Here is a 27,372-nt window from a genome sequence, read left to right on the forward strand (position 1 = left end):
AAATTTTCAGTCTTTTTCTTCACATGCAGGTTGGTATTTGACCTTAGGGAAACAGTGAGGTATGGAAACTGTTCACATTTTCCTGACTTCATCTTCTTAAAGATTTTTGCATGTCATTCTTGGCTACCTCTTAGATACCTGTTCCCTTGCAATGAATTTCAAGAATGATTTTTTAAATTAGTTTTTCTGGACATTTTAAGTAAAAACATCTGAAGGCTTCAATTTATTCCATTATCGGTAGCTTTATGGTCACTAGGTATTTTCATATGTCCACATCCCTGTACCAGGAAGAGAAAGAACTCTCCTACATCTTGTCCTAGCATCCTATATGTAATTTTATTAAAATAATTAGCACTTTGAATGACAAAGCCTTTTTTTGAGGTAGGGCCTTGCTTCAGCCCAGGAACTCACTATGTAGTCTCAGTGTGGCTTCAAACTCACATCAATCCTCCTGCTTCTGCCTCACAAGTGCTGGGATTAAAGATGTGTGCCACCATGCCTGGTTTGATAAAGCTTTTTATGCTTGCTTTTTGTTTTTCCTGCTAGCCTGCCAGGCTCCTCCCCAGTGGGTAGGTAGTGTTGAGGAGGGCCCAGGCCCACTGGTTCCTCCCAAGGAGTTGAGAAAGAGAGTAAACGTTGGGTGACTCAGAACCTTTCCTAGTCACTGGAGAAAAACCACATTGAGTCGGGAGTCTTGTCGAAGCAGGAACTTGCTTTATTGTTACAAGCAGTTGCCTATATAATGTTGAGAATGAAGGCGGGGATTTTAGGATGGGGGGAAGAGGTAAGGGCCAATAGTAAACTGTGACTATTGAAATGATAATTCCAACTCCTATGTGGAAGTAGCAGGCAAGAAGCCATTAGGCGTCTTGCTAAGTCCTAGCAGGCCAGAGGCAGATCACCAAACTTTAGCTAGGCTCAGGAAGTTCCACTAGGCCTCACACCCAGGCCTCTCAAGGCCCTGCATCTCCCCCTTTTGTTTTTGTAAGAGCATTAGTCACCATGGCCCCTGTCTTAGGTTGTCCCTCTTGGGATCTTACCCATCATTGGGTACCATGTGTTTACTCGCTGAGAACCCATCCATGGCCTGTCATAGGTTGTCTCAGTCAGTCTGAGATCTTACCCATCATTGGTCACATGGAGGGCAGAGGAGGTGGCAGTGGGTCATCAGAGGAACTTAATTCCTGAGTTGCCAGCCTGTGGTGATGTATCTCAACATGATGGAGTTTTATTGCCTCTGGCCGCTGGTGAATGAATTGTGTAATTTTGTTAATTACACAAGGCCCAACAGTGAGGATAAGGAGGAGGATAAGGAGGGCCCCAAGTAGAGGGAGAAGGTAGGGTAAGAAGCCATGTAAGCCCGCCCATGGTGGGCTGTCCTGGAGGTCCCTCCATCTCTTCTCCAGGTCCTCTTAAAGTTTTTTTGATCTTGTCCTGGCCGATTCCCAATATATTGGTGTAAAAGCGGTATTTTTCCTATAAAAACAAGCATATGCCTCCCTTTTCAGCCATTAGTAGGTCTAGTCCCCTCCTGTTTTGTAGGACTACCTCAGCCAGGGAATCTAGCTTCCAGGAATGATATCTATATCTGGGATTAAGGTGGCTGAGGCACAAAGGCTGGTCCAATTGGTGGGCAGAAAGTATTAGGCCATCCTGCCTTCACAAACATAAACCAATCCAGAAGGTGGGCAGCGTTGAGCATTGGGCTCAGTTGTGTTAAAAGTACAGAAGGAGGGCTGGAGATATGGCTTAGTGGTTAAGCACTTGCCTGTGAAGCCTAAGGACCCCGGTTCAAGGCTCGATTCCCCAGGACCCACATTAGCCAGATGCACAAGGGGGCGCACGCATCTGGAAATTGTCTGCAGTGGCTGGAAGCCCTGGCGTGCCCATTCTCTCTCTCTCTGTCTGCCTCTTTCTCTGTGTGTCACTCTCAAATAAATAAATTAATTAATTAATTAATTAATTAATTAAAAAGTACAGAAGGAAGTATGAATTTATCCCACATCTATACTGGAATTATTAGGGGAAGGCAAGACCCAAATGCAAGTTCCAGAGGAAACACTGGGAAAAGCTGGACGGGGATAGGGAAGGTGGCTGAGCAATTTTTTAAGGTCGTATGGGCAACTGTACTGCAAGCAGCCAGGAAGGCCCAGATCGGAGGCATAGCCAGAGCAGGGTGAAGACCATTTTAGGAACAGTCCTCAGGGGTGGGACACTCCCTGGAGAAGTGATTGTCAGTGTCCTCTTGTTGGGACAAATATTTTAGGTCTCTCACTGGTACTCAAGTGGGTCTTTTTCCATCTTGAGGAAAGACACATCTAAACCCTCTCCCTGCTGTGAAGAGTGGGTCTGGTCCTCTCCAGTCACCAGACAATGGGTCCCTCCATCTTACCCAGATAGAACTGTAGGTAACGGATGAGGACCAGTATTTTTGAAAAGGGGATAATTGTTTATTTTCTTTAGAAAAATTTAAAATATTTAGGGTAAATAATGCCTTTCTAAGTTGGTCGTGTGGGGGGTAAGGATTCCCCCAATTGTTTTTGTAATTGAGACTTGAGAGTCTGATTATTCTATCTTTAAAATTTTAGTTGTACTATGGTAGTATAAACCTTATATATGAGGTATAGAAAGTAGACATATCTCATATGTTAAATATCTAATACTTATAAATATCTCACATTTTAAATATTTAACATTTAGAAACACAGGCAGAACCTGTCACCAGTCTTGAAAACAGTACCAATTGATTTATAGACTAACTCATTTAACCTAGAAATTTTTAGCACCTGTGTTTAAAACATCTCTGATTAGTTTAGATACCTGTGTTGGTACAAAATACACAGAGAACATTGGAAACAGAACCATAGAGTTTAATAATTTTTTAAAAAAATCAAAACAGCTAGCTAAAGTTTAATATAACCCTTGATAAATCTTTTTGAAAGAAAAAACATTATTTGACAACCCATGATTTTTGCTTAAGCTTGATAGTTATTGATTTTTTGTACCACAGAAACTTTTATTAACATAAAACAATTTTATGTTTTACCCATGACTTAAATTTGATAAAGCTTGAGCAAGCTATCCTAACATATCCCAGGAAGATGAAAGTTATCATTATTGAAATTAAATCACTTAAACCTAAGTGATTAAACCTAGTTATGACCATTCAATAGAATTAGCATAAATAAGACAGAAGCTATTTTTAAAGTTACAATGTCTTTGTGGTATGAATACTTCACCTTTGGAAAATAACCACTTCTATGTGAGCCTTTATCTTTAGAATAGTTAAAACCTTGATGAAAAGAGGAACCTAATTTACTTTACTGAGAGACTCTTAAAGCCAGTTTTATAACACTTAAATCATAACAAATTAGCATCAGTGACCTGTTAATGAGTGAGGTCTTGTCACAAGACTCAGTTTCTCCATTGACTAAAACCTTGGCATCAGGTAAACAATAGATTTAATCCAATTAAATGTTTTAATGAAGGGTCCCTTTCCCTGATACACACATTAGGTAAGTCTGATGCTTATCTTTTGTAAGGAGTTTGTAATCTGGTCAAATGCTTTGACTCAATTGACCTAGTTAGCATTTTGTCTAATGAGAAATTTTATCTAACAGATGTGACTTTAGGTGTTTAAAAGAGAACCCCACAGTTATATGTTGTACTTTTTTTTTTTCTTTGTCAGAGACAATTGGCCATTTTGTCTCTAGTCAGAGTCAGGGGGACTATGGTTTAAAGTTGTATGGGGTCTGAGATAAAGGGGGCTTTATCCATTTTTTTAGAGTCCAGCTTTCCATGAATTTAAGTAGTATATGTTGGAAAGCAAGAGCAAAATGAAATTACAGAGCAGAGAGATAAGCATCCTGACATTTCTTATCCTATTCTGAAGTTGTTTGTTTTTACATAGCAAATTTAGCCATTTGCAAAACACAAGGTGATAGACTCTTGTCTATGTTTAACCTGGTTATACCTCCAATTACTTCTGTACTTATGACTTTGTGACCCACCTAGCATAGGCATCACCTGTGTCTAATGTAAGATGAATTTAGATTAAGACTATGTCCCTATATAAAACTTTTAGAGTATCCTTAAGAGTCTGTAAACAGTTGAAAAATCTCTAACTTTAGGCATGCCATTTAGGTTTAGCCAGAAAATTCTTTTCTACATATGCACATCAGTCCATTATAAATTTAACCTTGATTAAACTCTCTGGGCCTGGGAAGCAGGATGCAGCCAGACCTTTTGCCAGTAGCCCAGTTTCAACAAATTCCTCTGTAGTCTTTCCTTTTCCTTCAAAAGCTCATAAGCTAAGCTTCGAAGTTCACTGCTGTTTGTATTTAGCATTTTTAGACTCTCATTAGAATAGTCCATAAAATTTGGCTTACCACTCCAGAAGACACCTTCAGTTGTAAGTACCAAGTCCATGCCTATTCCTCCAAAACAAAGTTTCCAAAAGATCAACATCCACATGATCAGATTCATCTCAGTCCACTTCTCAGTACCAAGTTTTATATCAGACAGCTTCAGGCTCGCTGAGATAAACTTCCAGACCAGGTACAGGTATGGACGAAGGGATATTTGTTGAAGCTTACAGATCCAGGGGAAGTTCCATAATGGCAGAAGCAGAGAAAGAGAGAGAGAGAGAGAGAAGCACAAGCCTAAAGGTCAAAAGCCACACAGTGTTTCCACTACGGACATATGACTCATTCAGAAATACAAAAGCCACAGATGCAGCTTGCTGGGGATCCAGGAGTGAAAGGAAAGAAAGAAAACAAAGAGCTGCTGACAATCAAGTACAGGTTATGGAAGCAAAGTTTAGTTCATTGAATATGAAGACTGCCTCATAAGTTATGAGGGTATGCTCAACTGCACATGTACACCGATTGACCTCCTCAATGAGAATACCTCTCATGGGGCACTAGTTTGCTGGGTTCCCAGAGCCCCACGTTAGACAACAGACACTGGGCTCCGCCCCGGAAGGTAGGTAGTGCTGAGGAGGGACCAGGCCCTCTGGTTCCTCCCAAAGGGTTGAGGAAGAACAGATGATCGTCAGACGACTCAGAACCTCTCCTAGTCACCGGAGAAAAACCACACTGAGTCAGGAGTCTTGTCGAAGCAGGAACTCGCTTTATTGTTACAAGCAGTTGCCTATATATTGTTGAGAATGAAGGCTGGGATTTTAGGATGGGGGAGAGAGGGGTAAGGGCCAATAGTAAACTGTGACTATTTAAATGATAATTCCAACTCCTGTGTGAAAGTAGCAGGCAAGAAGCCATTAGGCATCTTGCTGAGTCCTAGCTGGCCAGAGACAGGTTGCCAAACTTTAGCTAGCCTCAGGAAGTTCCATTAAGCCTCATGACCAGGCCTCTCAAGGCCCAACACTAGACCACAAACAACTAGAAATTAAAAACAGTCTATTTCTCTTTGTATTTCCAATATCTGGTATTTGATGCCTGATGGAGAATTATTAACTAATAAATAATTTAGGCGTATGAAAATAGAGCTGCATAGTTATGAGCCACATAGCATGCCATGTATCTGACAGATATTCAAAAGGTAAATTTCTTAAAATCCCTTATAATTTATTGTAATATTTACAAAAAAATAAGTCTTTTGGGCTGGAGATATGGCTTAGCAGTTAAGCACCTGCCTGTGAAGCCCTGGTTCGAAGCTTGATTCCCCAAGACCCATGTTGGCCAGATGCACAAGGGGGCGCATGCGTCTAGTGTTTGTTTGCAGTGACTGGAGACCCTGGTGTGCCCATTCTCTCTTTCTCTCTCCTTCTCTGCCTTTCTCTCTGTCTGTTGTTCTCAAATAAATAAGTAAATAATTGAAAAAAAATAAGTCTTTTATCATTTTTAATTAATTTTGTTGTGCAACTTAACACAAAGTAATAATAATGCTTTTTTAGTTCTTATTTAATGTTAGGAAAATAAGGTAGTATCAAAATATGGGATATTTAATTTTATGACTCAACCACACACTAGTTAATTTTCTAGTACACCATGTGGTCTCATTGAAAACAATATTTTTAAAGTCATAAATCCATACTGATTTGTCATCAGATTTATGTTTTATGTCTGGTGTATTTTATCTTGTTAAGGTGTTATTTATATACACTAGTATTTATGAAAATCATAAGATGATATAAATATTAACTTCTATACAAATGAGGAATGATTGAATATTTAGCCTTAAAGCTTTTAGTTAGAGTTTGTCTATTCCCTCTATAAAGTCTTCCCAGAATCCTTAGAGAAGATTTAGTTAACAATGATCCTCTGTTATTGCTCTAAAAGCCCATGATATAAATCTGCATCCCAGAACCTACCATAATATCTGTTACTTTGCATGTGTATGTTTTTATGTCTACTTGTGTGTGGGTATATTTGTGAATGCATGTTGAGGCCACATGTTGACACTGGTTATCTTTCCAGATTAGTCTTTAGCTTGTTTACTTAATCCCAGAACTTTCTAATTCAGCTATTCCAACCAGCCAGTTTGTCCGAGGCATTCCCTGCCTCTACTTTTCCAATGTTAGGATTTCAGGCAGACCACAAAGCCCACCTGACATTATATTGTGCTGGTAATCCAAATTTTGGGTCTGTTGTTTGCTTAACTAGCAAGAAAGTCATATAGATGACATGAAAAATACTTTTAGAATATATTCAGTGCACACCTTACTGCATATAGTGTACTAGGAATAAGGGAACCAAGGATGAATAATATTTAGTTCCTATGCTAAAGATTCTAAGTAATACCTATCAATTAGATGAATTTTCTATATGCCAGGCATTATTATGCTGTATGTAAGTAATTCTTAGATGAATATCCTGAGACAAGTACTGTGTTCCCCCTTAGATGGTGAGAAAGTGAGGCACACTGAAATTAGCAATGTAGTTTTGTAATTGAGCCTGTGCACCCAGCTAAATACCATAGATTGCATTCAAAACTTGCACAAAATGTAGCTTAAAAGAAATATGTTTTTCACACACTCTTTGCTCCCCTTGCAGAGCCTCTATTACCATAGAACTCTTTTCTCAGAACTCCTTTGGGGATCATATTACTTAGCTTTGTGTTACTACAGCAAAATACCTGGGGTAACTAACCTTAGAGAGGAAAGTTACATTTATTTCTGGCATGGCACCTGTCTCAGCTCAGTCTTAGTAATTTTATTTATTTATTTATTTATTTATTTATTTATTTATTTATTTATTTATGGAAGCATGGATCTACCAGGGCCTTCTGTCACTAGGAATGATCTCCAAACTCCATGTGCCACTGTGTGTGCTTGGCTTTTCATGGGGACTGGCAAATGGAATCCATACCATCAAGTTTTACAAGCAAACACCTTTAACCACTGTGCAATCTCTCTAGCCCCTTCAGCTTGCTTTTTTAGAAAAATAAGACAGCATTTAATGGTAACCATGGTTGGAACACAAATGGGAGCAAGATAAACACAACTAAAATTGTGCAAACTAAAATAGAGAAAAAGAGAGGTGTGGATAGGTGGAGTTCTGCAGAACCTCTCAAAGGTACATGACTAGTCAACTATAGACCTTCCATAAGGCTTTGCCTCATATATGCTCTGCTAGCTGTCCATAGTCCCATCCTGGGAACCAAGCCTTTATCCAAAACGTTTGGGGAACATTTGAAATTTAAATATACAACTTATTTTGAGAAATAAGCTATTTATGCTAATATCCTTGTCTCTGTTTCCTCTAAGACAAACATAATATTATAATTTATTTCTTATACTGATTATGATGATGAAAGTACAGACAATATAAGTAATGCAAAGAAGACAGTGATAAATCTTAAATTTCTTAGCATAAGGGTGATTGTTAGTTATTTGTCCTCGGTAGGTTAAAATTGAATTTCAAAAGTCAAGTGTGAATTATGACTTGTATAACTTATTTAAAAGTTCTCTGTATGAATAATATTGTCTTCTTGGGGGACCTGAACTGGAAATATATAATGTAATTGCTCTCCAGGTAGCAATTCTTCAAGGAATAGCAGATGGTAAACATTACCTATTAGAGCAGGAAATTATTTTAGCACAATTTTTTTTAGCAATAAATTCTTTAGAACTAAATAATTCTGGTTGGTTGGTTTTACAAGTAAGCCATATGTTGTTTACATGCTTTGGCATTTATCCAGTTTCCCTGAAGATGAAAGAAAAAATTAATAAAAGCTCTTTACTAATTAGATAATAATGAACATAATGAAAACAGGTGCTGTGACTCTGAATTTTGAGAATGTATCTTCAGACAAGCTCTGGAAAAGAGGACTGTGAAGAAAAAAAATGATATGAGTACATTGCAAGGTAGATGTATCCCAGGGCACATGTTAGATACAAATTTAACTGCTATTTTTCACTGTGATCATAAATGAGAATGAGCTATAAAATGCCATCAAGTTTAAAAGAGCTACTAGCCATTAAATACATGTGTTGTGCATGCAATATTGAAATTTTAGCTTTACAAATACAGTTGTATAATATGCCAAGAAGTGAAGATAGCCCAGAGATATGACAAGACCAATTAAACTATGATCCCATCTTACCTATAGATCCCCTCACCTGTGAGTGACAACTACATGGAGTTGTTTCCCAGGCACAAGGCAGTATAGATAAAGGAGCGCCTCTGGCTTCAGCCACAAAGGAGAATAGAGGATCTATAGCCAGTGGGGGAAGGGTGGCATTAACCAGTAATGGCTGCTGCTAATGTAAAGATTAAGAAATGAAAACTAGAATAGGGAAATCAAGATGTAAAATAGAAAGGACCCAAGTCAGGATAGCTTGGTAAACTGAACCTGTGCTGCTGAGAGAGGAGTTTTCCTGACCATAGTCTTTCTTTTCAATGAAAGGGATGTCCATGTTTGAATTGTAGTAATGTTTTTAAAGAATGTTAATGCCTGAAAAAGTACACAGTTTGTACTATTAAAATGCATTATTAACTATATGAAATTTATAATCTACGTATTTATCATTTTCCTCACAATTAAGCTTCTCTGTTCAAAAATCTTATTAAGAGTCTATAATCACCAAGATGACCTGATACCAGACCTTTAGTGCTACTGTGCAGGCACTTAAAGCCTGCTTGTGATAATCATTCTAAATGATCAGTGCTTATTGTGATTATGCCCTGGCTAATAAATGTATGCAAAATGTGGCTGCATGGATTTGCTTTTGTTACATTATCCCCTCCCCCACTCGGAAACTTGCAGCCTTCAGACACTGATGCTGGGGAGAGAAAATGGATGTGTGTGCATGTGCATGGATGTATGTGTGACTATATCTAACCTTCAAGTTGCAATGGTGATGATATGCAAACAATACCAAGATAAGGCTTTCCCTTGATAACACTGTTCTTAATGTTGTTTTGGTTTGGAAAATCTAAGTGTTAAGCAGAATACTTTAAATTTAAGTGTTTTAAAAGAGCCTTATAGAACATTTACAACCAAGAATTTAATATAACTGGGAGTGGCATTTTTATTAAACAATTCTGGGATCTTCTAGCTGTGTTTGTCACCAGTGATCTTCCTGTAGCAAAATACATAATCAACAAGCCAGTCTCCTAGTAAACTTTTTGGGGGATTAAATCCAAAAGGAAGGAGCCCATCACCCTAAAGGAAGACTGAATGAGTCTTTGAAGGCTCATCTCAGTAGTCCCACTGCTAGAATGTGCTCTGTTGTCATAGCAACACCATCTCCTGCTTCATACAGGAAAGATTAGCTCTTACTGTGCAGAGGAAAGAATTTAGGGGAAGTCAGACTAACCCCTGGGTGCACTTCCACGGAAAGGCTGGACCTCGCTTAAGGGATATTGGATCAGCAATGATAGAACTGGCTTGCCACAGACACTGGTATTTAAGTTGAAGAGCTGAATTCACTGTAAGTGTGAGCTCCTTCAGAGTAGAATACTGCTGGGTGAGGTTTGTATAAGTCTTGATGAACACTGTCCCGCTCAGCAGAAAGACAGCAAGGAACTCAGCTGAGAACACCATGTAGGTTGAATTTCTAGCATTACTAGATCAAGAACTTGAGGGGAAATTGTCAATACTTTTGAAATGGTCATGTAACCTGGCAAAAATAGATAAGCAGGACAATGTATTGTATGCTTTTGACAGCTCATTAATTTATCTTAATTTGTGTGCATTTAAATTTCAAATTCCATGGACAGAGAAAAATTTTATTTAAAACATCCTTATGTATAAGCAAGTTGTATTTCTAAAGTGAGTAAATTTAATTTTGGGATTGTAAGTGTTCTTTGATTATGTACAAATCTTTCTAAAATCTTAGAAACATACAAATGATTTTTTTTAAGTTTTTAAAGTAATTACAACGTGATGGAATGTGTTCTTTAGGGAAGAATGAATTATTTAGCTATTCTATTTGTTGCTAGTACTTTAACTTGTCTGTAGAAAAATATGCATTTGGGTTAATCTTTCAGGATTTTATAATGCTTGCCTCAAATGGATTTTGTTCTTTGGAGATAGCTGAATTTGTTTAGTTGTTTTTCTCCTTTGTTTAAATTTACAAAGTTCCTTTTACTGTTGCTATGATATATATCTTTATATCTTAACAGTTAGATAACATGCATTTGAAAAAATGTCTTATCTTTTAAGGAAAACTTAATTACTTCAAAAGGATTCTTTAATCCTCATACATGATTATAAAGAATTTTTAGAGATTATATAGATTTTGCTTACTATATTACTAATGTATAATATGTGATTGCACTTTTCAGTGTTCCACCTTGAAAAAATATATAGACACATTTCTATCCAAAATGTTCATGATAATATTATATCATACAGTATTCATGATATTTTTCAATTATTTAGATCATGGCTATATATTTATAATGAGTATATAGAAACTCAGTTTTATTTCCTTTATGCACAATGGCAGGTTACTAATATATTGCACACTACAACACACATTAGAGTCTGTTGCTAAATATACCTCTTGTTATAAAAATATTTAATTACCATGTGAAGTTTCATTTCTCCGAATAGAACATACTTGGGTGCTTCAGTGAGGACAGTGCTCACATCACATCTGCCCTCCACTTTTCTGAGGATTCAACTTCATACATGCATTAAAATGTGAGATAAAATGATTCTTTTCATGTGTTAAGAGGTGTACATAGAGCCATGAGGTTCACAACAGCATTCAAGTCATAACTATGAATGAACTTTCATTCTTAAGGAAATGGAAACAAATCAGGGGACATGGAGGCACTCTCAGAAAAGGTTTACAGATAACTCTACAACCACTTTCTAGTGATTCAGTGATTTTTTTAAAGGATAGTAACCTTAAAATTTATAAAGAAAAAGAAGTATATCCACAATTTTTCATCTCCAGAAAACAAATTTGATTTTTTTGCTTTTCATAGATTTTGGGCTAAAATGAGAGAGAACAATGACCTTATTTTTGAAAGATTGAATATTAAGGGTTAGTATATACTACTAGGCTCATAATTAATCAAAAAAGACTGAAAAATAGGCCATGAAAAAAGGCATAACTGAGATAATAGAATATAGTATATACATATGTGAATTACAATCTCACTTTTAAGTCAGGGGTTTAGCCCACTTATTACCTTACCTGAAGTTTTCAAAATATATTCCTAGTGATTAAAAAAAAAAAAAAACACTTTTTTTTACTTTGAATTTTCTATTTTCTGTCTTATATGCTATGTCTGTTACAAGGACAGTGTCCTTTTAAATAACTCACTGAAACCAAAGGTTGTCTCATACAGATCATACAGCTTACTGGCTATTGCTCTCTCTGAGCCAAGTTTTGTTTGATCCTTACTGGTTCTGTGCAGGTAAGGAGCAAGTCACTTTCCAAAGTCCCTGACTCCTTAAATGCCATGACTTAAGTTGTTCCATTCTTGACCTCATCTCAAAAGTTTGGAATGCCAACTGCAAAGTCCAGGGTTCATTTTAGGAATAAAAATCTTGATAACATAAAGGTCTTGCAGAACTCTAGAGTTGATTAGATGATCTGGAAATAGAACTTTTGCACAGCAATGAGAGCATAAAAAGGAGCCAAAATAGACAGTGACACAGGAAGGTCACAGAATTATAAAAAAAACTACATACAGGTATTAATACATGATTGGTGTGTTGAGACATTCTTGGTCCATTATTGTGTAAATTGAAGTGAGTTTCTGAATTTGTACAGTAGAGCTGACACCTGATGGGGTATTACAGAGGACACTGAATATATGAGTGCTCTGGGGCAGTGGCTCAGCAGTTAAAGGTGCTTGCCTGCAAAACCTACTGGCCTGAGTTCAATACCCAAGCCACCCACATAAATTTGGACAGAAAAAGTGGAATTTTCAGTGGCAAGAGATTCTGGCAAACTCAGACACACCCTTGCACACACACATACACACACACACACGCGCGCGCGCGCAAATAAGTCAATCTGAAATACTCAGCACAGAGGCTGGAGAGACCACTTAGTGGTTAAGGCACTTGCCTGCAGCTCCCCAAAACCTACATAAGCCAGATGTACAAGGTGATGCATGCACACAAGGTTGCATATGTGCACAAGATGGCATGCACATCTGGAGCTTGAGTATAGTGGATGGAAGCCCTGGTGTGGCAATCTTCTCTCTCCCTCTCTCTCATAAATAAAATAAATGAAAATGAAAAAACTGCTGAACAGAAGTAGGAGTGCTGTGCTAGAAAAAACATTTGTATTTGCTTCTAAAAATTAATTTGTCAATTTTATTATATTTGCTTTGTTACTATGAAAGTCACTTTAGAAAGACCAATTGAGAGCACTGTTATATAGCAATTTTCCTAAATTTTTGCATTTATGCTGATATAAAAACGTTTAAAATATATCTTGTAAGTTTAATTATGCCTCAAGACAAACATGTTAAATGTGAAATGTGTTTCTTGGTGTTCCATGTAATCAAGTTTGTAGAACAGCATGGATGGGCAGCTAGAGAAATTGTTAAAATCAGTTTGCATCAAGACCAGAAATTCATTATGGAGTACATATTTAGGTAAGAGATAGCTTTGAAGACAAATGGGGCCCCATGGTCCTGTGTGAATCAAAAGCCCAAGAAATGAGAAATATTCTATAAATATGGGGAATGGTGTACTAATAATATGGAAGATGGTGGGAGGAGGTTACTAGGAATGAAAGGCTAAGCTAGTATAGAATTACTGAGAAATAAAAGTAGGGAATTAACAGGAAAAAAACATAAAACATGTAATTCATTCTGTCAAGGATTGTTTAGTAGTCTCTGCCAAGAAAAAGGTTATAAGACAAGTGATAATATCTAAGTTGAGGTGGCATTGATGGATGAAGTTCTATGGCTTTACCAGATTGGGTACCATTACGAGACAAAAGGAAAGCCAGAAGGAAGAGAATGTGTGTTGGAGCTGTTGTGATAAGGAGACTTTGATTTTAGAGATCTTTAAGTAAGACATTAAATAATAAATACTACATTTGATTAAAATAGATAATTTTCTCATAGTTTGATAAATCACATGATTACATAAAACTTCAAAGCATTTGAAAATACATTTTGTTTTCTCATTCATATCATTGCAGTTTAAAATCATAATAATGCTAACAATTATACCAATTTTAAAACCAACATCAATTTAACAATTGTTTGGTCTTTAACAATTTTAGTTATTGGAAGAAAATGCTGGCAAGAAGAGATCTGTGTATACCTGTAAGAAATCATCATCACCACAGTGATAAAATACCTGAACAAAGGCTGGAGAGCTGGTTTAGTGGTTAAGGCATTTGCTTGCAAAGCCTAAGCACCCTGGATCTACTCCTCAGGACCCATGTTAGCCAGATGCACATGGGGGTGCACATGTCTGGAGTTTGTTTGCAGTGGCTGGAGGCCCTGGTGCACCCATTCTCTCTTTTTCTCTTCCTTTCTCTCTCTCTCAAATAAATAAATAAATTTAAAAAATACTTGAACAACTCACATAGGAAGAACTTATTTTGGCTCATGATTTGAGAGGACACAGCTTAATGTGGAGAGAAGACATAGTGACTCACATCTCCTGACAGCAGAGGCATAGGCACTAGTTAAATCATGTTGACATCATGAAACAGAGAAGTCATGTGTGAAATGGGGTCCAGCTATAAACCATAAGTTCCATACCTCGGCAACTTACTAACTACAGCTAGGCCTCACATCCTACATTCCACAACCTGCCAAAATAGCATTCTCCTCTTAGAACCAAGTGTTCAAACACATGAGTCTATGGGAAATATTTTACATGAAATCCATAATAGTACCTAAAGAAGAAAGAGAGAACAGCATTTTTTAGAGAAGATGAGACATAAGTAACCACATAGTCTGGACAGAATTTAATAAATATTTGTGAAGTAGAATGAAGAAACGAAATCACTTTTGCATCTCTTAAATAGATAAGTGGATTCACCTATGATTGTCAAATGAAGTAAGCCTCAGGGAAAGTTCAGGATGTACACAGGTTGAAGGCTCAGAAGTACCCAGTTTTGGACTGGCATATAAAAATATTGAGGCCTATATGTGTTGATTAAGATATCCTACACATAAGGTGATGGGGAGATAGCCACTTCCTTAAAGAAAGCTTTATCCTATTACTTTTATACAATCTACCTACTTTTTAATTGGGGGGGGGGCATTGAGGTAGGGTCTTGCTCTAACCAAAGTTGGCCTCACACTCATGAGATCCTCCTACTTCTGCCTCCTGAGTGTGAGTGCTTTGATTAAAGGCAATCACCATTATGCCTGGCAGAAAGAAGGAGATAGACAGAGAGAGAAAGAAAAAGTGAATGAATATGAGTGTGCTTGGACTCCAGCCACTGAAATCAAACTCCAGATACAATCTCCACCTTGTGCATCTGGCTGTACATAGATACTGGGGAATCAAACTCTGGTCATTAGGCTTTGTAGGCAATCAATTCTGCTGAGGCATCTCTCTAGCCCCTACTCTACTTTTTAATATACATTATGCTCTAGATTTGTCAATGAGAAAATCAATGGTTAGCAAGGTCAGTGGACATTGCCAAAATCATATAACTAATGATAAAGACAGTAATTGCAACTTATTCTGAAGTTAACATTTGAGTGAGGTACAATAGTCTATTCTTAGGCTATTAGAGAGGTAATGATAAGAACAACTTGCTTTGGTATTCATGCTTTGGGTATCTATATGCCCTGTGTTATAAATAAACAGGTTAGTCACAGTCTGGTATTCCATGGAGACATATTCATTCCTTGAAGAGGAAAGCAATACAGAAAATTGTACTTTTATTTGAATGCTATCCTGGGATTCAGATTATTTATCCCCTTGTCTATACATTCACCCATGTACACACCCATCCATCCACCACTCACCTAGTGATTCACTCATTCTTCTGACACTTATTCAGTGAGTTTATCTCATGCCCCTCTTTTGGGCCTGCTTCTACCTAGGCACAGTGCAAGAAAGCTGCCCATCACCTCAAAGTTAATAATATGCAGGTGTCAATTAATCATAGCAAGGGCCCTGTAATGTAAGAACTGAAAATGTCCCACTTCTCTCTGTGAGGAAACTGAGGCTCAGAGAGATAATCAACCACATAAGCTTTTAACTGGCTGGGCAAGAGTCGAATCTATACTTTTCTGGTTGCAAACTACAATGTAATTCCTCTCATGTATATTAGCAAATATGTCATGGGATCACATCCTCAAGTATATTAGCATAATATTTGCCAAGTTATACAGGTAGATTTCTATCACAATTCCAATAACATACATTTTGCTTGGAACTATGAATTCCTCCAAAACCAAATATTTGAAATATGGCAAGCAATGCTGAAGTACACAGAATGTAATGCTAAGTTCAATATAGAATCTTTAAGAGAAGAACTTGGAAGCAGTGCTATGAATATTTGTAACAAGATATAAATACTTACATTTTGAAGCCCTTTCCCTGATTCCCCACTGTGAGCACAATCCAGAGAAAAGAACTGAACATAGTGCCCTCGATATCCTTTATGAAGCAGGTGTGAAGGAATATAGGTCTCCTTCCACATGAGGTATAATAACCAATGCAATCTCATTAAAGTACAGGAAAAGAAAAACACTAAAACTTAGTTCTGTCCCTTAAATTTCCTACATGCTTCAAGTACTTTATGGAGAAAACATATGTATATAGCCACTCTAACACACACACACACACACACACACACACACACATCACTCATAAAGATGCACATATGCAGCATCTCTAATGAACACACCTGCAATAACTCTAATAATGACACAGATTTTGAGTGTTTCCAATAATTTTCAACTGCTAAGTTTATTTTTTCTACTTTTTTATTAATTTTAGAAACTATGATTGGACAAATATCTGAAATGTTAGTTGTCTTGATTAAAATTAATTTCTTATTATCTTTAAAAAATCTACTTTGGATGGTCTAGTGGATAAATTCACTTGATCTACACTCCCTAATGCCACCTGAGTTTGATTCTTAGCACCCATGTAAAAGGCTGGGCATGGCCAAGCATGTCTGTAACTTCAGTCCTGTGGGAAGCAAAGACAGAAGCATTTTTGAGGTTTTCTGGTCAGCCAGTCTATCAAAAAACAGCTGTTTTTCTTTATTTTTATTTATTTATTTATTTGCAAGCAGAAATGAGAGAGAGAATAATGGGCCCATTGGGGCTTTTAGCCACTACAAATGAATTGTAGATACATGTGCCACTTTTTGCAACTGGCTTATCTGGCTTTACATGGATGCTGAGGTATTTAACCCAAGATTTTTAAGCTTTGCAGGCAAACATGTGAACTGCTCATTCATATCTCCATCACAAAAACAGCTATTTAAATGAGAGACTTCATCTTAGAAAAGTAAATCTGAAACAGTGATGCAGGAGAACACCTGATAATTCTCTTCTTACCTCCACATATGTGTGCACTAGATACCATCTTCCCACACATGTGATATACCTCTCTCTCTCTCTCTCTCTCTCTCTCTCTCTCTCTCTCTCTCTCTCTCAATCTCTCTCACCATTCTACACAATGCATACTGTATATAATGTCCTCCCAAAATCTGCCTTTTATTTTTCTGTGAGTCATTGTATTAACAATGTATGTGGGGGCTTGAAAAATGCCTTAGTGGTTAAGTAGTTGCTTATGAAGCCTAAGGACCTCAGTTCGAGGCTCAGTTCCCCAGGACCCACATAAGCTAGATGCACAAGGTGGTGCATTCATCTAGAGTTTGTTAGCAGTGGTTGAAGGACCTGGTGTGCCCTTTCTCTGTCTATCTGCCTCTTTGTCTCTCTGTCTGTCACTCTCAAATAAATACATTTTAAAAAATGTATGTGGATGACTATTCCAAATATCTATTAGGCATAGAATTTCTTATATTTATTTTATTCTAATGAGATAAGTCAGTGTCTCATAGATAAAATACTCTAATAAGGTTTATTACATATGAAGTTATGTATGTGATTTGAAAGTACAGAATCACACAGTAATAAGAAGTTAAATATACCCGTGTGTGGTAGTTTGAATTTCTGTTCCCCAATAGACGGAATGTTTTATTGAAGCTTATGTTAGAGTTCTGGCCAACAGGCTCAAAGAATTCACTGTGGGCAGATTCTGGGGACCATCCCTAAGGTGTTACTGGGGGCAGGTCTGATTTCTAGCCTATAGGTATGCAGAGTACTTGAACCTGGGGTTCCCATAGTGTTCTTTTGGTGGTGCTGGTAGTGTTTGCTTTTCTCTTTGTGTGGTTCTCTCTAAAGGGTCCCAGCTTCTTCTGCCATTGTGAAATGTCCCATGAATCCGTAAGCTTCAAATAAGTCCTGTTCCTCCCATAAACTGTGTCTACTTTAGAGGTTAATCCCAGAAATGTGAAGCTGACAATATAGGAATTGGTACCGGAGAGTGGGTTGTTACTATTTGATGAATCTAACCATGGGTCTTTTGGAACTTTTGTTTTGGAGGAGTGGTCATGATGCAACTGAAGATGCCTCCCAGAGCAGTAAGTCAAGTTTTATGGACTATTCTGGTGAGAGTTTGAAAATACTGTGTGAGAGATTGTGTTGACTTTGAATCTTTCAAGTGGGTAGGAAAGACATCAGAGAACTCCAACTGGACTACAGGCATAGTAGCTGTCTGTGTTCTATTGACCATGCCCAGAGAGTGTGATCAAGGTTGAATTTGAAATTAATGATGGACCATGGTTTGCATGGAGACCAGAAGATGTTATGGTATCGAGGACTGTGCAGCGGCTACCATGGAGCACTGTTGACTCAGGACGGAACTTTTTCCTGGCTATTCAGCCCAGCTGGAGGGGAAGAATTGGAAAGTGCAGAGACTGTCAGTCACTGGTTATTATACTGGACTTGAACTGAAGATGTTTGATGTTTTCCTGATGGTTGAGTTTGCATTGGTCCAGTCTCTCTTTGTTATGTCTTATAGCAATGGATATGTTGAAAGTATGTAGCCTGTTTGATTTTATAAGACTCAGAGCTAAGAGACAGTCTTGGATTAAAAATAAAAAAAGACTATGGGACCTTTGAACCACATACAATTTACAATGTGAGATGGTTATGAGTCTATTAGGACCATAGGTAGAATGTGGCTGTTTGAATTTCTTTAATATACCCAAATGTTTTTGTTTTTTTAATTTTTATTTATTTATTTATTTGAAAGCGACAGACACAGAGAGAAAGACAGATAGAGGGAGAGAGAGAGAGAATGGGTGCGCCAGGGCTTCCAGCCTCTGCAAACGAACTCCAGACACGTGCGTCCCCTTGTGCATCTGGCTAACGTGGGACCTGTGGAACTGAGCCTCGAACCGGGGTCCTTAGGCTTCACAGGCAAGTGCTTAACCGCTAAGCCATCTCTCCAGCCCCCCAAATGTTTTATAAAAGCTTGTAACTTGGCTTTCCAGCCACCTGGCTGGAATAGGTGTTACTATGAGCTGATCCTAGAATCTAGCCCTAAGTTATTACTTGTGAGATGATCTGATTTCTAGCCTAAAGGTATGCAGAGTGCTGAACCCTGCCTGGGATTCCCAGAATGTGCTTTTGGTGGTACTGGTGGTGGTTGTTTTTCTCTCTGTATGGATCTATGTAAAGGGGCCAGCTTCTTCTGCCATTATGTGGAACTTCCTTTACATCTAAGATTCAAATAAATCCCATTCTTCCCATAACCTGTATCTGGTTTGGAGGTTGATTCCAGTAATGTGAAGCTGACTAAGTCACCTTGCATTCAGGATAAAATTAAATACTCTTTTTTTGTACTCTATTAGGTTTTGGATATATTTTAGTGTATTTTGTGTTTTGTTTAGATTTAAATGTTGTATACCCCTTTGTCTCCATCTGAGACTTGATTATAAACAAACCCTTCTCTTCTTCTGACTACTTTTCCTGCCATTCTCTCTAACTCATCCAACCAAGCTAATGAATGAGTGGCAAGTTCTCCAGGTAGCAACAACAGCTCATATTCTTAAATGAAAAATTCTAAAGACATGCCTCTGATTAAACCCCTTCTGCCCAAAACTGAATAGAAAAAATGGCCAGAGAACATGGTATTAAGTGGTTACTGTTATCTATTAAACAATGGTAAACTTTTACTGTTATCTACTAAGGACTGGCTGAGGATTTCTTTATCATAGTTACCTACATTAATTCCAGAACAATCCCATGATCAATTATTTTTGGTTATGATATGGAAAAATTTGGAGTGATTCTCCAACTTACTATACACTCTGTAACACTTGGAAGCTCTTAAAGATTAATTAGATATCTTACAATAAAATGACAAAATTCTGTAAGTATGTAAATGTTGTATACTTATAATCAAATTTATAAACAATTTTGGCAGAGGGTTTCAATTCTAGGTTGAATTACTGGAACAAGTGTGTGTCTCACCTTGTTCTTTTTATTAGTGATGCCTGTTAAAACTTAAGGAGATGACATGAAACTATACCACAGACTCATTTTTCCACTACTCTCAGTATTATGCATGTTTTCTTTTCCCCCCATGGGAACTTCAGCCTGGCATCTCCATTGCACTTTCCTTCCCTGCATACTAATGGGCCAAAAATATGTCTTGCATGTAGTTTAATTTCAAAGTTCAAATTGATAAAACCATAAAAAGCTACTAATGAAATGCTTATCTTAGAATATAAGACCAAGGCACTGGAAAGATCATCAGTGAGGAAAGTGTTTGCTGTGCTGTGCAAGTATAAGGACCTGAGTTTTGATCCCCAGCACTCAGGTAAATGGGGACATGGCATGTATGTCTGTAGTTCAGAACTTGTGAGGCAGAAAAGGGATCCTTGGGGTTTGTTTTCTAGCTAGTCTCACCAAATCAGTGAGCTCTGGGTTCAATGAAAGACCTTGTTTCAAGTATGTAAATTAGAGGATATGGGTCAGAGTATGGGTTAAAGAGAGGAAGAGGGGTATGAGTGGTGATGAGAGGGGGAAGGACAAATGTAAACTAGTGTTAAAGGAAGCAAAGTTTGGAGAGGGCACAGGAGGGAGGGAGAGGGGAGAAAGGAAAGAAAGCAGTAAGTTGCAATGAAACACCAAAAATGCAACCTAATTCTTTGTAGTCTAATACAATTTTTAATTAAAAATGAGGAGGAGAGTGAAAGAAGGCACACATCCACATTTAATATCCACACACATGAGCACACAAACACTTCTCCACATGTGTGCCCACATGCATATGAACATGCATACACATATGCACACAATACACACATGAACATGCTAAAACTTAAAGAAAAAGTGAATATAGTCATGAAGTATTTTCTTCAATAGTTGTATAAGGAAAAAGTATAAAGACAAAGATAAGTCTCATTCTCCACTCAAAATCCACTGTACCTTCAGTAAATAGGGTCTGGTAAAAGTTTGTTATGGACATTTACAGACTAAATGACATATAGATGATAGATAGATAGATACATAGATATATAATAGAAGATTAGATAAATGATAAATAGATAAATAGTTGATAGATAGATAGAATAGATACATAGATGAAAAACAACTAACAGGTAATCATATATTCTTTTTGTGAAACTATGATCATAAACATTTTGAAGGCATTTTTAAAATTTATATCAAGACTTTGAACTATATGATGGGAAGAGCAATTTGGTAATGCTTTGCTGATGTCATTATTTATAATATGGTCACATACTTCAAAAGCCTAGCACTTTACAGACTAGAGTAAATTGGAATATGATTGGCCACACTGTTATCTTTGGAAACATTAGCAAATTATGGAAATGATATAGTTCTGAAGTTGCATATGTGATAAGTAAATATAAAATGCTGTAATAATTATATTTCACTGTAATAATTGCATAATTATAGTGATTATCTAGTTCTATAGTAACACAAATGACAAGTTACTATATATACAAATAACATTAATGTATGTATATATGTAGAGAGACAAAATGTATATGAAATTTGAGAGTAGCTGTTAGCATATTGGTTTGCACGTGTTTACAGAGCTGAAATATGTAAAAAGCTACTGGAGTCTACTAGTGAAAAGTGAAAAGTGCTTGCAACTTGTTAATTAATACTGCATTTAGTCCAATTCAATTGCAGGGAAATGAGCCAGTCATTCCAATGAGAAGAAAGCAGTGGCCAGAATGTAAAGAGAGCTGAATGTCCTTCTATTCTGCTACTTGGTACAGGGCTACCAGTAAATAATTATTAATGTGATCATTTAAATATAAGGGTTATATTACTTCCCTAACAATTTTCTTAAAATTGATTTGCAATATGATGGTGAAAAATTATCCAAAATAAATCACATTCCAGGAAAACTGTGATATTCTAATATACTACTTACCTTCTAATATTCTGATGTCTGTATTGCTTAGCAGGGAGTGTCTAACAGGTCAAGGAATCCAAAGAGAAGTCAGTAGCTGGTATTATTCATCACACTTGCCATGATAAACACCATGCTTGGAACAATGAAAATCATGTCTATTGAATATGTTGGCAACTCAGTGAAATTGGTTTTTGTCCTTTCTCTATATTTCATGTGTTGAGAATTTAACAAACTCTTTGTCCATGATGCACTGGGATTATAACTAAGTAATATAAGGATTATAAACATAGGATTCTACATCACAGGCCATTTAAGTCACTTTGAAGGTGAAAATTATATTCTTTCTCTGGTTACCAATGAGAATATGCCTACATCTGAATAATTTTCTTTCTCTTTCTTTTCTTCTTTCTTTTCTTTCGTGGTCTATTGAGAAAATTATTTGGAAATGATTGAACATTATTACATAGGACTATATACCTAGGTCCTGTTTCTGCTCCTCCTCTTCCAAATAAATTGGCAATAGCTATGAAAATATTAAAATTGAACTGGGCATGGTGGTGCATGCCTTTAATCCCAGCACTCGGGAAGCAGATGTAGAAGGATCACCATGAGTTCGAGGCCACCCTGAGACTGCATGGTGAATTCCAGGTCATTCTGAGCTAGAGCGAGACCCTGCCTCGAAAAACCAATACATACATACATGTGTGTGTGTGTGTGTGTGTGTGTGTGTGTGTGTGTGTGTTGAAATTGAGGATTCCATGAATATTTAACATGGGCCTGCACAATCCTTGGATACCTTGTTCTTGCATGCAATCTTTAAAAGGACCCAGAGCAGTAAGGTAGAAATTAAAGCTCAAAACATTTTATTTTTATTCATTTGTTCATTTGTGAGAGAGAGAACAAGCAAGCAGCAAGGACTCTAACCACTGCAAATGAACTCCAGATACATGCACAATCATGTCCATCTGGCTTATGTGGGTTCTGGGGAATTGAACCTGGGTCATAAGGCTTTGTAGGCAAGAGACTTAACTGAAATGCCATCTCTCTAGCCTGCTTAAATCATTTTAAATGTGATGTTAATAATATCGTACATGGGCTGGAGAGAGGGCTTAGCAGTCAAGGCACTTGCCTGAAAAGTCAAAGCACCCCATTTCAATTCCCTAGGATCCATGTAAGCCAGGTAAGGTAGCACATGTGTCTGTAGTTTTTTGCAGTGGCTAGAGGTACTTGCAAGCCCATTCTCTTTCTAGCTTCTTTATCTTTCTATCAAATAATTGAATCAAACTTTAACTTTAAAAAAAAATTATCATACATTTCCACACAAAAAAGAATTGCATGCAATTGGTTCATTTCCATTTTGCTAAAAGCAAAATATGTATGCAAGCTAAAATTTTATTTAGACTATTGTTTTGCCTTATTGGATTGCTTCATTCTAAAAATAAAACTGTTTTCTGAGGCAAAGACTCACTCAATTATAGAGTATTTGACTCTACTGCTTAATAAAAAGAGTCAATTTTTTTAATCTAAAAAATGTAAAACATTTTCCCATTTTATTTTATGTTGTCACGTTGGCATATTTACTGTTGCAAATGGGTGAGTGCATTTGAATGGTTATGAGGAAAATATATACATTGGGAAAATGATTTAATTAATTCAAAAATTTAAAATTTGGCCTGGAGAGATGGCTTAGCTTAGTTTGCCTGTAAAGTCAAAGGACCCAGGTTCAATTCCAGATGTACAAGGTTGCACATGCATCTGGAGTTCATTTGCAGTTGCTAGAGGCCCTGGTATATCCATTCTCTTTCTTTCTCTCTCATTTCTCTTTTTTCTCTCTCAATAAATAACTAAAGATGTGAATAAACTATATGGAAATCTGCTTCTTTGCTATATCTGTATCTGTGTATTTATATACAAAAATATATAAACTTTTCTCATACATATGAGAGTGAGAGAGATTAGAGAAGAGAGAGAATGAAAGAGTGAGCTTGGACATAAGTGTCCTGTGGAGGTAAATAATGTGCCCAGAAACCATAGCTTGTTATTGGAAAATTTTCAGTGCCTCAGTGCCAAGGGGGGATTATCTTCCAGCAAGTTGTTGGCCAGGACGGTCCCTGATGTTTCCTAATGTTGCTGGCAATTGCCAAGGCTTTTGTTTGTCCACCAGAAATAGATGGTAAGACCCTCTTTCTGAAGACTTCGCATGCTTGGGCTGCAGATCACTGAAAAATCAAGGTGGAGCTAAGTTGCAAGTTACCTTATTGACTAGCTGTCAGGATGCTGGAAAGCACTATTAAGTCTGTTGGGAGAGAAACGGCATCAATAGTCTTAACCAGTAGTGGACCCTTGAAGCGTCATGGCTGGTCAGCCAGGCCCAGTATACCAAGTAGTGCAATGGTGGCATGTCTGTTATGGAGTGGACACTTTTCTTTCTCTCCCTCCCCCACCTCTAGACTTGAGACCCACTCCATGGGAAAGAATTCATGTCTGCTAATAAAATCTTAACCAAAAGCCTATGATAGAGAGGTGAAATAGATATATTATGGCCCACCAAACTAAACACTAATGTTCATGCCCATATATTAATACTACTTTGTTTTTGGTTAGAAGCTTCTCATTTCAGATGGCTTTGACCACCATGGAGACTCGAAAGTCAACAAAGTGCTGAGAAGAAATGATAGTGGGATATTCAATAATAAGCAAGGAATCTCTACCATACCTTCCAAGGCTCCCATTGAGGAAAAGGTGGTGGGAAGAATGTAAGAGCCCAAATCAGGGGATGATGAGTCCTTATAATACTGTCTTCCACACACAAAGTGGGCTTGATATATATGACCTCACAGTGCCTGATGCTACATACATAGGCCCTACATAATAGGAGGAAAAAATGATGGCATCAAAACAGAAGAGAGACTAGTTGGAAAGAAGAGATTTAGTGGAGGGGGTATTTGGGAGAGGAAAAGGGAAAGTGGTGAGAGGGTATTATAATATCTTGATCAAGGGCACATGGGATATAACCACTGATACCTAACAATCTAACCATTACCACAATAACCACAGAAGAAGAATGTCAATAATAAGTCTCATTTAGTTATTTTTATCTTACAAAATATAGATTTGTCAATATATTTGAAATGAGAGGACATGAGACAGAAGGACTTATGGTAAAGGAATAGGTGTGAGGTTTACAATTCTCTTGCCAGCAATCAAACTGTAGACAATTCTGTCTATAGCACTACTTACAAGATGGTATAGCCAGATGTATTGGGGTATAGCCAGGTGTGGTGGTGCATACCTGTAATCCCAGCCCTGGGGGCGCTGAGGTAGGAGTGTCATTGTGAGTTTGAGGCCACCCTGAGAGTATATAGTGAATTCCATGTCAGCCTAGGTTAGAACAAGACCCTATCTCCAAAAAGGAAAACAAGAAAAGAAGAAGGAGGAGGAAAAAGAGGAGGAGGAGGAGGAGGAAAAGAAGAACAAGAAAAGGAGAAGCAGCAGCAGCCCTGTGACAATAGGAGCCAAATCTGCTTCTCTTACATCAGTTTATCTCTTCTCTAAAATATGTCAATTGCATTGAACGATCTTCTAAACTACCGCATATTATATGCAACTATGGTTGCTATTAACACTGTTCTTATTAATGAGGAAGGATATCAAGGCCTATTTGCATGAGATAACTTTTAAAGCATTGTATCACACAAAATTTAAAGTTGTGCATTAAATAAAAATAAGACATATTCTAAGAATCACCTTGATGATTTTTTGTGTCCCTTACATAGTGCATTTTGTCCGGTGGATGAAGAGTCATGTTGAAATGTGTTTAAAGGTTTGAAGGGCTGAAGGGATTGTTCAGTGTTAAAGGGACTTGTTCTACAAACCTGCCAACCAGAGTCCAGATCCTCTGAACTCATTTAAAGCCAGACACAAAGTGAGGCACAGGTCTATAATTCCAAGGTGCAGGAGTCAAAAGAACCTGGAAGCTCATGAGGCAGCTAGTCTGACATTCATAGTGGCAAAATAACATGATGGAAGGACCTGAGAGCATCCTCTGACCTCATATACACTGTGTAAGAATGATGTGTCATTCTGAGGGAGAGTATGATTTAAAGGATCCAAAAGTAGGATATTCAGGACAGCTAGGCAATGAATGAACCTTATCCTGAGTTTTATACAATGTTATCATGCATCTTAATGTCCAAGGCAGGATAACTTTGAGAGTCAAAGGAGTATAGTTACTAATGACAGTGAGAAGATAATTGTATACCAAGACTGTGAGGCAGATAAATAAAATATCTTTCCACAGTTTTTTTTTCATTATTTGTCTCTGTCCATCCATGCTAGATTTTTCTATTGAACTTGGTTTATACATGGGACTCTCTCACCTTTACAGCCCAATGATTTCTATGATTTCACTTCATCTCGAGAGATTAACTATGTTAATAGCTTGAGCTTCTCAAGAACAAGCATCACATGACAGCATGACTCACTAGGTCTGGTTTGAGGTCTGTGATTCTCTATTTGTAGCAGATTTGTAGATTAATTTTATATAATCAGTGATCTTCACATTGGGAGGAAGGTTATTATTTTAAATTCCAAGAGATTGGATCTTTTCACCTAATTTACTTTTCTTAGCTGACACCACGAAGTTTAGGTTTGATTTTGGGGTCTGATGGTCTGGCAGCATTTCTCTGGATAGGTCATGTGGCTACCAGTGTAGATTTTAGGGAGATATATCATTTCTAGGAAGGAATATAAAAGTAATACATAGGGTTGGAGAAATGGCTTAGTGATTAGGCACTTGCCTGTGAAGCCTAAGGCCCCCAGTTCGAGGCTTGATTCCCCAGGGCCCACATTAGCCAGATATACAAGGGGGGCACATGCATCTGGAATTCATTTGCAGTGGCTGGCGGCCCTGGCCCACCCTTTCTCTCTATCTATCTGCATCTCTCTGTCTCTCTCTCTCTCTCTCTCCTAAAATAAATAAATAAATAAATATTTTTAAAAAATAAATGCATATACTCAAGTGGTGTGATCAGAATGATTCATTTTCTTATTTAGTTCTGTTGTATGTAAGAATTTTGGACAGGGACCACATATAGACACAAATATATATACTGTCTTTCCAAGTTAAGGCCAGACACACTCTTTCCATGAAGAATTAAGAAAATATGATTGAAGTTTTTTCTTTTAAATTTGTTTGTTTATTCTTATTTATTTGAGAGTGACAGACAGAGAGAGAAAGAGGAAGAGAGAAAGAAAGAGAATAGGCATGCCAGGACCTCCAGCCACTGCAAATGAGATGTGTGAGCCCTCTTTTGCATCTGGCTAACGTGGGTCCTGGGAAATCCAGCCTTGAACCGGGGTCTTTAGGCTTCACAGGCAAGCCCTTAACTGCTAATCCGTCTCTCTGGCCCATGATTTAAGTTTTTGAAAAATTATTATGCAAGAAGTTTGCCCTGTGAAAATGAGCAGCTTAGAAAATAGTTTAAGCTGGTTTAAAATACTCTATGTAAGTTTTGAAACATTTTCTGAACTATT

The 27,372-nt window shown here is 37.4% G+C and overlaps 1 protein-coding gene across 7 annotated transcripts in view; it reads left to right on the forward strand.

Moving 5' to 3' along the window:
* Nol4 (nucleolar protein 4) overlaps positions 1-27,372 on the forward strand; it is a 416,619-nt gene that overhangs the window by 206,593 nt on the left and 182,654 nt on the right. The window contains exon 1 of one of the 7 annotated variants that reach the window (XM_004666763.2): positions 9,766-9,895. The exons of the other annotated variants lie outside the window; for them this stretch is intronic. The gene's annotated coding sequence lies outside the window, so the exon portion shown is untranslated. Of the gene's footprint in view, positions 1-9,765; positions 9,896-27,372 lie in introns of those variants that run through there. 7 annotated transcript variants of the gene reach the window in all.

Source organism: Jaculus jaculus, chromosome 15, assembly GCF_020740685.1.
Source record: "Jaculus jaculus isolate mJacJac1 chromosome 15, mJacJac1.mat.Y.cur, whole genome shotgun sequence".
In the NCBI taxonomy this organism is placed as follows: domain Eukaryota; kingdom Metazoa; phylum Chordata; class Mammalia; order Rodentia; family Dipodidae; genus Jaculus; species Jaculus jaculus.